Here is a 12490-nt window from a genome sequence, read left to right as displayed (position 1 = left end):
GCAGTCAAGAAGGCATACGGCATGCTTGCCTTCATCGGCCAGGGTATTGTGTTTAAAAATTGGCAAGTCATGTTGCCACTTTATAGAACCTTAGTTAGACGGCACTTGGAACATGGTGTTCAATTTTGGTTGCCACACTACTGGAAGGATGTGGAGGCTTTGGAGAGGGTCCAGAAAAGATTTACCAGGATGTTGCCTGGTATGGAGGGCATTTTCTATGAGGAGAGGTTGGAGAAACTTGGTTTGTTCTCACTGGAGTGATGGAAGTCTACAAGATTGAAAGGCATGGACAGAGTGAATAGTCAGTAGCTTTTTCCCAGGGTGGAAGAGTCAATTACTGGGGACATAGGTTTAAGGTGCAAGGGGTAAGTTTTGAGATGTACAAGGCAGGTTTTTTAGTGCCAGGTGTCTGGAACTTGTTGCAGGGGGAGGTAGTGGAAGCAGATACAGTAGTGACTTTTAAGGGGCATCTAGACAAGTACATGAATGAGATGGGAATAGAGGGATATGATCCCTGGAAACGTAGGGGATTTTAGTTAAGTCGGGTAGCATGGTCGGTGCAGATTTGGAGGGCCGAAGGGCCTGTTCCAGCGCTGTAATTTTCTTTGTTCTTTGAAATCAAATGAACAAGTTGACAGAAATTAAACAAATTAACAAAACAAATGCAGGGATAGCTCTCCTAAAGAGACCTAAATAAAACCAAATTATCAAAGGAAACTTAGCAAACTAAATCAAAATATCACTCACAGGGTTGATGATGCCCCAACTCCTGTAGTGTCCTCCAGAAAGCTTCATGCCTGTGGGCATTTGTGGCCCCTCTCCAAGGGTAGCCAACAGGGAACATGCTGCAGAATAGGGCAGACAGTTTGATTGGAAGGCACCCTCAATTATTGGCCAATTTGACCAGGATGTGGAGATGCTGGCATTGGACTGGGGTAAACACAGTAAGAAGTCTCTCAACACCCAGGTTAAAGTCCAACAGGTTTATTTGGTAGCAAACGCCACTAGCTTTCAGAGCGCTGTTCACTATCAAATAAACCAATTTGACCAGGCCAGGAGTATGTTTACAAAGAGGTTCACCTTCCTCCTTTCTCCCCTCCACACCAGGTGTCCAAAGATCAGCAGTGTGGGGCTGAAGTGTAACCAAAGGTTTAATGATAGTCCTTTAGAAGGTTAAAGGGGCTGAAACCTACAATAACTTATATAGGCATGATGCACAGCTTCATTTATACACTTTCTAAATCCGTTAATGAATGGAGATAACAACCCCTGATGAGGCACTGTAACTGAAATCAAATCATCAAAGGAAACTTTGCAAACTAAAACAAGATATCATTTTTGGGTATTATGATGCACCCCAATGGTCTCATTAATACTCTTTAGGACCAAACAATTAAGCTAAATTAACAGAACTGAGACAAATGAAAAAGGCAGCCTCTTTAAAGAAATACTGCGTCAATCAAGAACAAATCACAAACCAAACTTAAAAGATTAAACCAAAATGTGGATTAAGAGGGTTTACAATGCAGCCCAATTCCTGGGCTGCCTACCTAACACAGAAAGCCTCAATGCTGCTGGTGAACACCATGTGCTTCCTTTCCAAAGACAGCTAGCTGCAAATGTAGCCCTGATAAAGGGGCAGACAGTCAGGCTGAACAACACCCTCTGACACTATTCACACACTTCTAGAGTGAAATAAACAGCCAATTAAACAAACAAAGGGACAAATTAAAAAAAGCTCCTTAAATGGATATTGCATCAAAGGAAACTTAAAACATCAACTCAAAATGGTCCCTTGTATATTGGCTACAACTTTGAACAACACAGATGAATTATTGGACTTTTCACTGGCTCCATTTGTACTCTTTTCAGTTGAACCAATTACTGGTCACATTTATAGGCACACATGTGCTCATCACCTTTCTAATAATGTAATTACCATCAGACTTTGACAAAATAGTGAATAAGGCATTGACATCTCAATTGTGTTGTTCAGTTGCAAGCAATCAACATCCTCCACTCTTACCTCAATCCCCTTGTCTTGCCATCACTCTCATGCCACTGAGCACTGATCTAATTGGATTATGTTAACCTAAACAGCGTGACTCCTTCTGGAACAAAGGGTGGGATTTAATGGTCTTGCTCATCCCAAAACCATAAAACCCTGCCCAAGGTCAGTGGACCTTCCCGTTGTCCGCCCCTTGCCCACTTCGATTCCTGTCGTGGGCAGGACAGGAAAATTCCAGCCAAAGTGTCCAGGTAACTTCCCCCTCCTGGGTGCATCATAACATTGGTAGCTCAGCTGCAAGTTTATTAACTCTGACAAAACTCCTCAAGCCATGTACACGTACTACAGTTGTGGTTGCAATGGATTGCAGTGGCCAGGAGCTCCAACATGTTGTGTTCATAACACATCACCTATCCTGCCATCTTCATTGTGCTAATTAAATTTATTTTTTCTTAATCAATTTGTAGTTCCGTTCTTCAGCGAACTTCCTCACTCGCCAAACTCCCAGCTTAACACTCTGTGCACTCTGAGAAACCACTCTATTTATACTTTATAAAAAGCAAATGAGTCAAGCTCTGCTAAAGCTCAGAAACCAGTTTAAGCTGGCTAAAGCTGCTCTCAGAATGCTCGTATATCCCTAAAATAAACTTAATTTATCTCGTAACTTAAACCATAATTTTTAGTTAATTGCTAAATGAGAGAAAGAACTAGAGAGAAATTAAGTTTTAAAACTCTCTCACTCATTAAATTCTTGGTTTCACACACTATGGAAATGTTTTCATTTCTGAACATTCTATTCAGTGTTCTTCCACCAGAGGAAATGGTTTCTCTGTACTTACAAAATTGAATCCTTCTAGAATTTTAAACATCTAAATTACATAACTCCTCCAACTTATAAACTAAAATGAAACCCCTTCCAAAGCCAATATAGTTCCTGAGGTGGTCAGTTCAGAACTGAACACAACACTCCAGCTGAGGCCTGACCAACTTTCCCAGCCTCCTTTGTTAGCACCTATTGAAGTCATGCGTTCTACTACCAAGCAGGACCAGGGCAAAAGGTTAATGGCAACACTAGCAACTACCCCTCCAAACCACACTCCATCCTGACTTGGAATTATATTGCCATTTCTTTACTGTTGCTGAGTCAAAATTCTGGAACTTCTTTCAAAGCATTTTGGATGTATCTGCATCAGATGAACTTCTGTGGTTTCAAGGCAGCAATGCATACATCTCATAAATTAATAAAGAAAAGACTCTTTACAACTAAAGCATGATTATTTCCCTTTGTTTCTCATCCACCTTGGGGTAAAAGTCAACATTCCATTAGTTTGTCTTCAATGCCTGTACATTAGCCATTAGTGAATTATATGTCTGAATACCTTTAATCTTTTTGCTGCTGCACAATTTCTAATCTCTCATCATTAAGAAAATATTCTATTTTGCCTTTTTTGGATCCAAAGTGGATGATGACCTCATACTTCCCCAGATTAATTCAATCTGCACAGTTTTGCTCACTCAGTAATCAGCATGTGTCCCTTTGCAACTTTCTGCATCCATGTACACAACTTGCTGTCCCTCAGTGTAGCCTCTTCCAGGCCTACAATGGCAGCACATTAGCACAGTGGTTCACACTGCTGCCTTACAGGTCCAGGAATCTGGGTTCAGTTCTGGCCTCGGGTCACTGTCTGTGTGGAGTTTGCACATTCTCCCTGTGTCTGTGTGGGTTTCCTTTGGGTGCCCCGGTTTCCTCCCACAGTCCAAAGATGTGACTGAGTGACGCATCTCAAAACCTACCTCCCTCTTTACACAGTGACATCAAGACACTGAAAGCAAATATGATGATATAGCAAGCAGGTGAGAAGGCAAATGTATTTTGGCTTGCAAGAGGCCAATGCAAGAGGAGCAAGGATGTCCACTACAGCTGCACAGGGCCTTGGTGAGACCACACATGGAGTACTGTGTGCAGTTCTGGTCTCTTTGTTTAAGAAAGGATATATTTCCCATTGAGGGAGCAGAAAGTGTAGATAGGTAGGAGGCTGGTTTGAGTGATGGATTGGGCTTCGTTCATGACGTTTGTAGTTTCTTGTGTTCTTGGACAGAGCAGGAGCCATACTAAGCTATGATGCAACCAGAAAGAATGCTTTCTATGATGCATCTGTAAAATTTGGTGAGAGTTGTAGCGGACATGCCAGTCTTCTGAGAAAGTAGATGCATTGGTGGGTTTTCTTAACAATAGTGTTGGCATGGAGGGACAGGACAGGTTGCTAGTGATCCGGACACCTATAAACATGACGCTCTTGACCATTTCTGCTCTCCTTATTGAAGAAGACAGGGGCATGTCTCCACTGTGCTTCCTGAAGTCAATGACTTTGTAACATATCCATATCACTTAGTCTTCTACTCAATGTTCTCCAAATTCAACTCAACGAAAAACATGAATGATTGATCAGAATTATTCCCTTTATAAATGCAGTAAAACATTTTCAGACAGAGAACAACAACAGATAATGAGGCTAGGTTAGCACAAGAGTCAATGAACAACCTATTGGTTGAAATCTTGTTTCAGGTGCTTGGTAGAGGCCTACAATGGAGTTCAGAAAGGGTCTCAAAATCATTATAGTGAACTGCACAAATTACAATCAACAAATAATAGCTGCTTTATGAATTAAAGGGTCGCTGAAGATAGGGACAGTATTGACATACATCGCCACAACACAATCTTGCACTAGTTGGATGCAACTTACAGATATTAAAGTTGGCTCAACAGTGGCAATCTCACCTCTGGAACAGAAGATTGAGAGTTTATGGATTGCATTTTTATGTGGCTTTGTAAACCTAATCTGTGCACTCATGCACTTTCTAAAATGCAATTTTCATCCCAACCCAGCCCTGAAGTTTAGGAGGCCATTGTGTGTGCAAATTAATTGAAAGTTTATCTTTGCCTGAATATTAGTTTTAGCTGATTGATTCTTTGAAAGTTCTGTCAAAAACTTTTAATCAGCCATATCAAAAGAATTGCTGTGCATGAGGGGTATGCAGGAGGTGACATGGATTTCCTGACAAGCGCAATGTTTTGGAGGTAAGGAAGATGAAGAGATGGATAGTTTGGAAGCATTTCAATATGATGCATTGCAGATGACATTTATTCCCTGCAGACAGATACTCACTCAACAAAGTTTACAGACTGAAAAGGTTGTCCAAAGATTTCTTAGCATGCCAGTGCTTCAAAAAGGCAAATTTGTGTCTCCCAACGTTCAGCTTTATCCAAGCACCACAATCCTACCTCACGATCCCACGACCCCAGCCTAATCGAGGTTGCTGATGAGATCTGTATCAACCACTGGTTAAAGATCCGCAGCCCAGTTCCACCATAAAAAAAATGCCACTAGTATGTGGCAAAGTGGTATTGTTATTGGACTGGTGACCCAGGGTAATGCTCTGGAGGATCAAGGTTCGAATCTACTTGGCAGAACTTGGAATTTGAATTCAATATATACCTGGAATTCAAAATCTAACAATGACCATGAAACCATTATTTGCTATCATTAAAACCCATCTGGTTCACTGATGCCTTTTATGGAAGGAAATTTACTAAACTCGCCGATTTAGTGCCCTAAACTTTAAACTGGCCTACATGTCACTCCAGAGCCACAGTGATATGGCTTAATCGTAACTGCCCTCTGAAATGGTCTAGCAAGCCATTCAGTTGTATCAAACCATTAAAAACAAGTCAAAAAGGAATGAAACAGGACCAAACACTTGGTATCGACCAAGGCACCAGAGATAATTATGGCAAACTCAGCCTGTTGACCCTGGAAAGACCTCCTAACTAATATCTGGGACTTGTGCCAAAACTGGGGGAGCTGTCCAATAGGTGAGTTGAGCAAGAGCCTGACATTGTCTTACTCACAGGATCATACTTATAATGTCCCAGACACCACCATTGCGATTCCTGGGTATATCCTATCTCATTGGCAGGACAGAACCAACGGAGGTGGCAGCACAGTGGTATACTGTTGGGAGAGAGTTGCCCTCGGTTGTCCATAACATTGAGTCAGGACCCCATGAAGTCTCAGGGCATTAGGTCAAACACAGGCAATGAAACCTTTTTCTGATTATCACATACCATCCTCCCACAGCTGATGGATCAATGCTCCTTCATGTTGAACACCACTTGGAGGAAGCACTGAGGGTGGCAAAAGGACAGATGTACCCTGGGTGGGGGACTTCAATGTCCATCACCAAGAGTGTCTTGGTAGCACAACTACAGTCTGAGCTGACCAAGTCCAAAAGGACTTAGCTGCTGGACTGTATCTGTGGCAAGTAGTAAGGAAACCAATGAAAGAGAGAGCATACTTGACCTCATTCTCACCAATCTGCTTTCTGCAGATGCATCTGTCCAAGACAGAATTTGTAGATATAATCACCATTTAGTCTTTGTGGAGGCAAAGTCTAAGCTTCATATTGAGGATAACCTCCATCATGTTGTGTGGCACCACCACAGTGCTAGATGGGATAGATTTCGAACAGATCTACCAACTCAACTCTGGTCAACAATGATGCAATGCGAGCCATCAGCAGCAGCAGAATTGTACACAACCACAATCTGTAACCTTGCAGTCCGGCATATCCCCAACTCTACCATTACCACCAAACCAGGGAATCAATCCTGGTTCAATGAAAAATGCAGGGGAGGGAATGCCAGGAACAACACCAAGCATACCTAAAACTGATGTAAAGCTACATCACAGAATACTTGCATGCCAAACAGAGCTAAGTGATCCCACAGTCTCGCTGCATCCAGTCGTGAATGGTGGTGAACAATTAAGTAACTCATTGAAGGAAGAGGGTCCATGAATATCCCCATCCTCACTCATGGAGGAGCCCAACACATCAGTGCAAAAGTTAAGGCTAAAGCATTTGCAACAATTTTCAGCCTTAATTGCTAGTGTAAGATCATCCCAGCCTCCTCCATACCTGGAAGTCCCTACCATCATAGATGTCAGTCTTCAGCCAATCAGAGTCACTTCATATAACATCAAGAAGTAGCTGAAGGCACTGGATACTGCAAAGGCTATGAACTCTGACAATACTCCAGCAATAGGACTGAAGACATGCTCCAGAACTTCCCACACAAGCTGCCCCAGCTACAATAGTGGCATCAATCCAGCAATGTGGAAAATTGCTTAGATATTCTTGCACACCAAAAGCAGTACAAATCCAACCCTGCAAATTGGTCATCAGTAAAGTGTTGGAAGGTGTCATCAACAGTACTATCAACTGGCACTTGCTTAGCAGTACCCTAATCACTGCTCAGTTTACATTCTGCCAGGGTGACTCAGCTTCTGACCTCATTACGGACTTGGTTCAAACATGCACAAAAGAGCTGAACTCCATAGTTGAGGTCAGACTCATTACCCTTGACATCAAGGCAGTGTTTGACAGACTGTGGCATCAAGGAGCCCTAACAAAACTGGACACAATGGGAATCGGGGGTAAACTTTCCACTTGCTGCATCACAACTACCACAAAGGAAGTCACTTGGGGTTGTTGCAGGTCAATCATCTCAGTCTCAGGACATCACTGTGGGTGTTCCACAGGATGGTGCCCTCGGCCCAACCATCTTCATCTTCTGACCTTATGATGGAGACAAATGCAGCAAGGAACATTTACATCCTGCAAAGATTCTAACAGGCGCTAGGAGTAATTGATGGAATGCATTTGAAAATCAGAGGCCCATACAAGAACCTCCTCAATTATAGGAACAGAGGTAGCTTTAATTCAGTTAATGTGTAGTTAGTGCATAGTGCCAATTATCTTATCCAGAAAGAATTTTTCAAATAATCCAGACGTGTCAGAACAATGAAGGTGAACAACTGATCAGAATTAATTCCTGCAGCTATGTTTTATGAGTGCAGTAAAACATCTTCAGACAGGGAGCAACAATAGATATAATGAGACCAGGTTTCATACAACAAGTGTCATTGAATGGCCTATAGGTATTCTGAAATCTCAATTCAGGTAGCGGCCGACAATGGAGCTCGGAAAAGGTCTCAAAATCATTGAGGCATACTACACAAATAACAATAGAAAAACACTTGCTGCTTTCTGAAGTTGAAGAGGATACTGGAGATAGGGAGAGGAATGACTTCTATTCCCACAACATAATGGTGAGCAGGAAGGATACAACTTATCGGTGTTAGCGTTGGTGCAGCAGTGACAATCTGACTGTGACTTTACCTATTGTGATATTTGTCTTTTCAAACAGGAATCTTGTTCACAGTGCATTTTGCAAACAGCAATGTATTAAGATTGGCTGGTAAGAAGGCCCACCTCAGTTCTCCAACACAGCAGCCTAGCTCCAAATATTGTTTTAAAGACTGCTTCAACCTCACTCCACATACCACCATCAATTCAATACCACTCCCTACCTCCTCAGATCATCCTTGCCACTTTGTGCCCTCTCAGACACTCTATGCCAACCCATCACCTCATCTCCAACTCACCCCACATGCCACCCAATGCCTCTCATTTATGACATGCTACCTCTTGCCCTCCTTGTATCCTCCACAGCCATTTACCTAGGGTGTACTCTGTAGATTTGTCAGGAGTCATATAATAGTAATGAGTATTATTTTGAAATCATTAGGAAAAAAACCCTCTAAAAATCTAATAACATCCAGATTTCAAACACATTATTATTGGTACAGTCATGTACAAAATTGTAATCCTTTAAATCCCTATTGGGTTTGAAAACAAACAGGAAACCGCATCATTGGCATTTTCTGTTATTATAGCCTCTTGAAAGTTGCAATCATTCTTGGATGAGTAAAACATCTGCTGAACAGATGCCACTACAGCTTTAGAAACCCATCTAGACATTCGTAATGACTACAGCTATCATGACAAAAGCTTCCAGCTACCTGGCCTGACATTGACAAAACAGAGTAGTGTCACATTTCCATTTCAAAGCAGTGTGCTTGTTAACCATTGCAGGGAGCAGATGTAAATAATTTGTTCAGCTTTTAAAAGCAAGGTTCTTTAACAGCCAGTCAATTTAAATCATAGTACAAAACATGACAGTAGTGGCTAATAGGACTTTTTAAAATGTGTTATGGAAATTTGTACAACAGAGAAGTATTGTTATGTGTAATAACACTTCAATATAAGAGCCAACTTACATTACAGGACAGAACCCTATATGATGAATCACTGCATTAAAACATATCTACAATTCAATACAACATCTAATAATGACATTTGAATGGGTCCAAATAACTAACGCTTGCCTTTTGGAACATTCCCAAGTCCTCAGCAGATTTCCCCAGTGGTCACAGATTTTTCGAGGAAATGTGTTCTCTTTAGAGCTTACCAAACCCAACACATTAAAATAGCCCATGTAGGAAATGCAGTTTTCCTGTAGTCTTCATGATGGGGAACTGACCTCAGAAAAGGTGCATGTGCATTTTGCATTCAAGGCCTTCCCCGTCTGCCAAAAGCCAAGTGAAAATGATGTTTGGTCAGGAAGGCACAGGTAAACCTTTTTTCTAGCAAAATAAGCTAAGTTTGACATTTTACGACACGATTTAGATTGAACATTTCCCTGGACTGCTTCTATTCGTCTTTCACTCTCCAGATTTCTTCCCCATTCTCTCTATCCTCCCAGTGCTCATGGAGATAAAAATCTAGCCCTATGTCTCACAACAAAAACATGAGCATAAATCTAGCCTGACAGTGTAGTGTCGTACTGAGCACACTCCTAATGATGCTACCTTTCAGAAAAAAAATTAAAACTTTTTTATTCATTTTCGGGGTGTGGGAATCGTTGGTACGGTCAGCATTTAATACACATTCCTCATTGCCTTTGAAAGGTTTTCTTGAATATTAATGAATGGCTCGCTAGGCCATTTCAGATTCAATATATTGGTTCAGATCTGAAATATATATCAAACATATCTGCAAATTTCTTTGCAGATGGATTTTCATGACTATTCAGTAGTTCCATGGTTATCATAACTGCTGCTAACTTTTAATTACAAATGTTAGTTAATTAAAATTAAGTTTCTCAGCTGTTTTGAAGAAATTTGAACTCAGATCTCTAGTCCAGGCTGCTGGCTTGCGAATGCAGTAACATTACCACTATGCTACCCTACACAATAATCTAAGTTTCCATCTGCCCTCTCACGTGGTCTTATTTTGAAGATGAGCAGGGTAATTCACCCAGTATTCCTTCCCAACAGAACAGAAAAAAGACTCTGATGATTACCTTATTGCTGTTTGAGGGACCTATGTACATATTGGCTCCTGCATTACTAACCTTAAAAGAGTGACTGTACTTCTATAGAGTCTCATGGATAGACAGAATTCTCATCCTGCCACTGGGAAAAGTTTCCAAAAAATCGTGGTGATTTGGAATTTCTCCACTTGATTTTCTCCCTTCTAGGGCGACACAGTGGTTAGCACTGCTGTCTCTCAGGGACCCAGGTTCGATTCTTGGCTTGGGTTACTGCCTGTGCGGAGTCTGTATGTTCTCCATGTGTCTGCGTGGGTTTCCTGTGGGTGCTCCAGTTTTTTCCCACAGTCTGAAAGACGTGCCAGTTAGGCGCATTGGCCATCCTAAATTCTCAGTGTACCTGAACAGGTGACAGAGTGTGGTGACTAGGGAATTTTCACAGTAACTTCATTGCAGTGTTAATGTAAGCCTACTTGTGACACTAAAAAAATAAATTTTAAAGTGTTGGTACCCTGTGCTACAAGCAGATAAATAGCTTTGGAAGTTCAAGGAATGTGGATAATTCTGTGCAGCTAACTATGATTCAGGCCAACCTATACAGGCCAACCTATATAGGCCAGAAGAAGGCACCAGAGGAAGTGCAGAAAATATTCACTCGAATGGTTCCAGGGATGAGGAACTTGGGTTATGAAGATAGATTGGCAAAGTTAGGATTGTTTCCCTCAGAAAAGAGAGATGAGAGAAGATTTGATGGAGGTATTCAGAATCATGAGGGGCCTGGACAAAGTAGATAAGGAGAAACTGTTCTCACTTGTCAAAAGATCAAGAACAAGATGGCACAGATTTAAAGTCATTAGACAAAGAAGCAGTGAGTGGTTAGAGTTTGGAATGCACTGTCTGCTGCTATCTGGAATACAAGAAAGTAGTAAGAAATTTCAGCAAGGAGTAAGAAGGGCTAAAAGGGGTCATGGAAAAAGCATTGGCCAGCAGGATTAAGGAAAATCCCAAGGCTTTTTATTCATATGTAAAGAGCAAGAGGGTAGCCAGGGAGAGGGTTGGCCCACTCAAGGACAAGGGAGGAAATCTATGTGTAGAGCCAGAGGAAATGGGCAAGGTATTAAATGAGTGCTTTGCATCAGTATTCACCAAAGAGAAGGACTTGGTGGATGATGAGTCTGGGAAAGGATGTGTAGATTGAGTAATGTTGAGATCAAAAAGGAGAAGGTTTTGGGGTTTTTGAGAAACATTAAGGTAGATATGTCTCGAGGGCCTGATGAGATATACCCCTGAATACTGAGAGTGCAAAGGGAGGAAATTGCTGAGGCCTTGAGAGAAATCTTTGTATCCTCACTGGCTACAGAGGAGATCCCAGAGGATTGAAGAATAGCCAGTGTTGTTCCTTTGTTTAAGAAGGATAGCAAGAATAATCCTGGTACTTACAGGCTGGTGAGCCTTACATCAGTGGTAGGGAAATTATTGGAGAGGATTCTTTGAGACAGGATTAGTGAGAGGCAACATGGTTTTGTGAAGAGGAGGTTATGTCTCATGAACTTGATCGAGTTTTTCGAGGAAGTGACGAAGGTGATTGAGAGTAGGGCAATGGATGTTGCCTACATGGACTTCAGTAAGGCCTTTGACAAGGTCCTTCATGGCAGACTGGTGCAGAGGGTGAAGTCCCATGGGATCAGGTGAGCTGGCAAGGTGGATACAAAACTGGTTCGGTCAAAGAAGACAGAGGGTAGCAGTGGAAGGGTGCGTTTCTGAATGGAGGACTGTGACAAGTGGTGTTCCTCAGGTATCAACGCTGGGACTTTGCTGTTTGTAATATATATAAATGATTTGGAGGAAAATGTAACTGGATTGATTAGTAAGTTTGTGGATGACTCAAAGGTTGATGGATTTGCGGATAGAGATGAGAACTATCAGAGAATACAATAAGAGATAGTGGTTGGAGACTTGTGTGGAAAGATCCGGGCAAATGTGAGGTGATGCATTGTGGAAGGTCCAATATAGATAGAAAATATACACTAAATGACAGAACCCTTAAAAGTATTGATAGGTAAAGGGATCTGGGTGTACTGGTACACAAATCACTGAAAGCGCAATGCAGGTGGAGAAGGTAGTCAAGAAGGCATACGGCATGCTTGCCTTCATCGGCTGGGATATTGAGCTTAAAAATTGGCAAATCATGTTGCAGCTTTATAGAACCTTAGGCCGCATTTGGAATAGTGTGTTCAATTTTGATTGCC

Source organism: Carcharhinus amblyrhynchos, chromosome 5 (genome assembly GCF_965287045.1).
Source record: "Carcharhinus amblyrhynchos chromosome 5, sCarAmb.v2.hapA, whole genome shotgun sequence".
Lineage (NCBI taxonomy): Eukaryota > Metazoa > Chordata > Chondrichthyes > Carcharhiniformes > Carcharhinidae > Carcharhinus > Carcharhinus amblyrhynchos.
Note: the sequence above shows the minus strand (reverse complement) of the source record.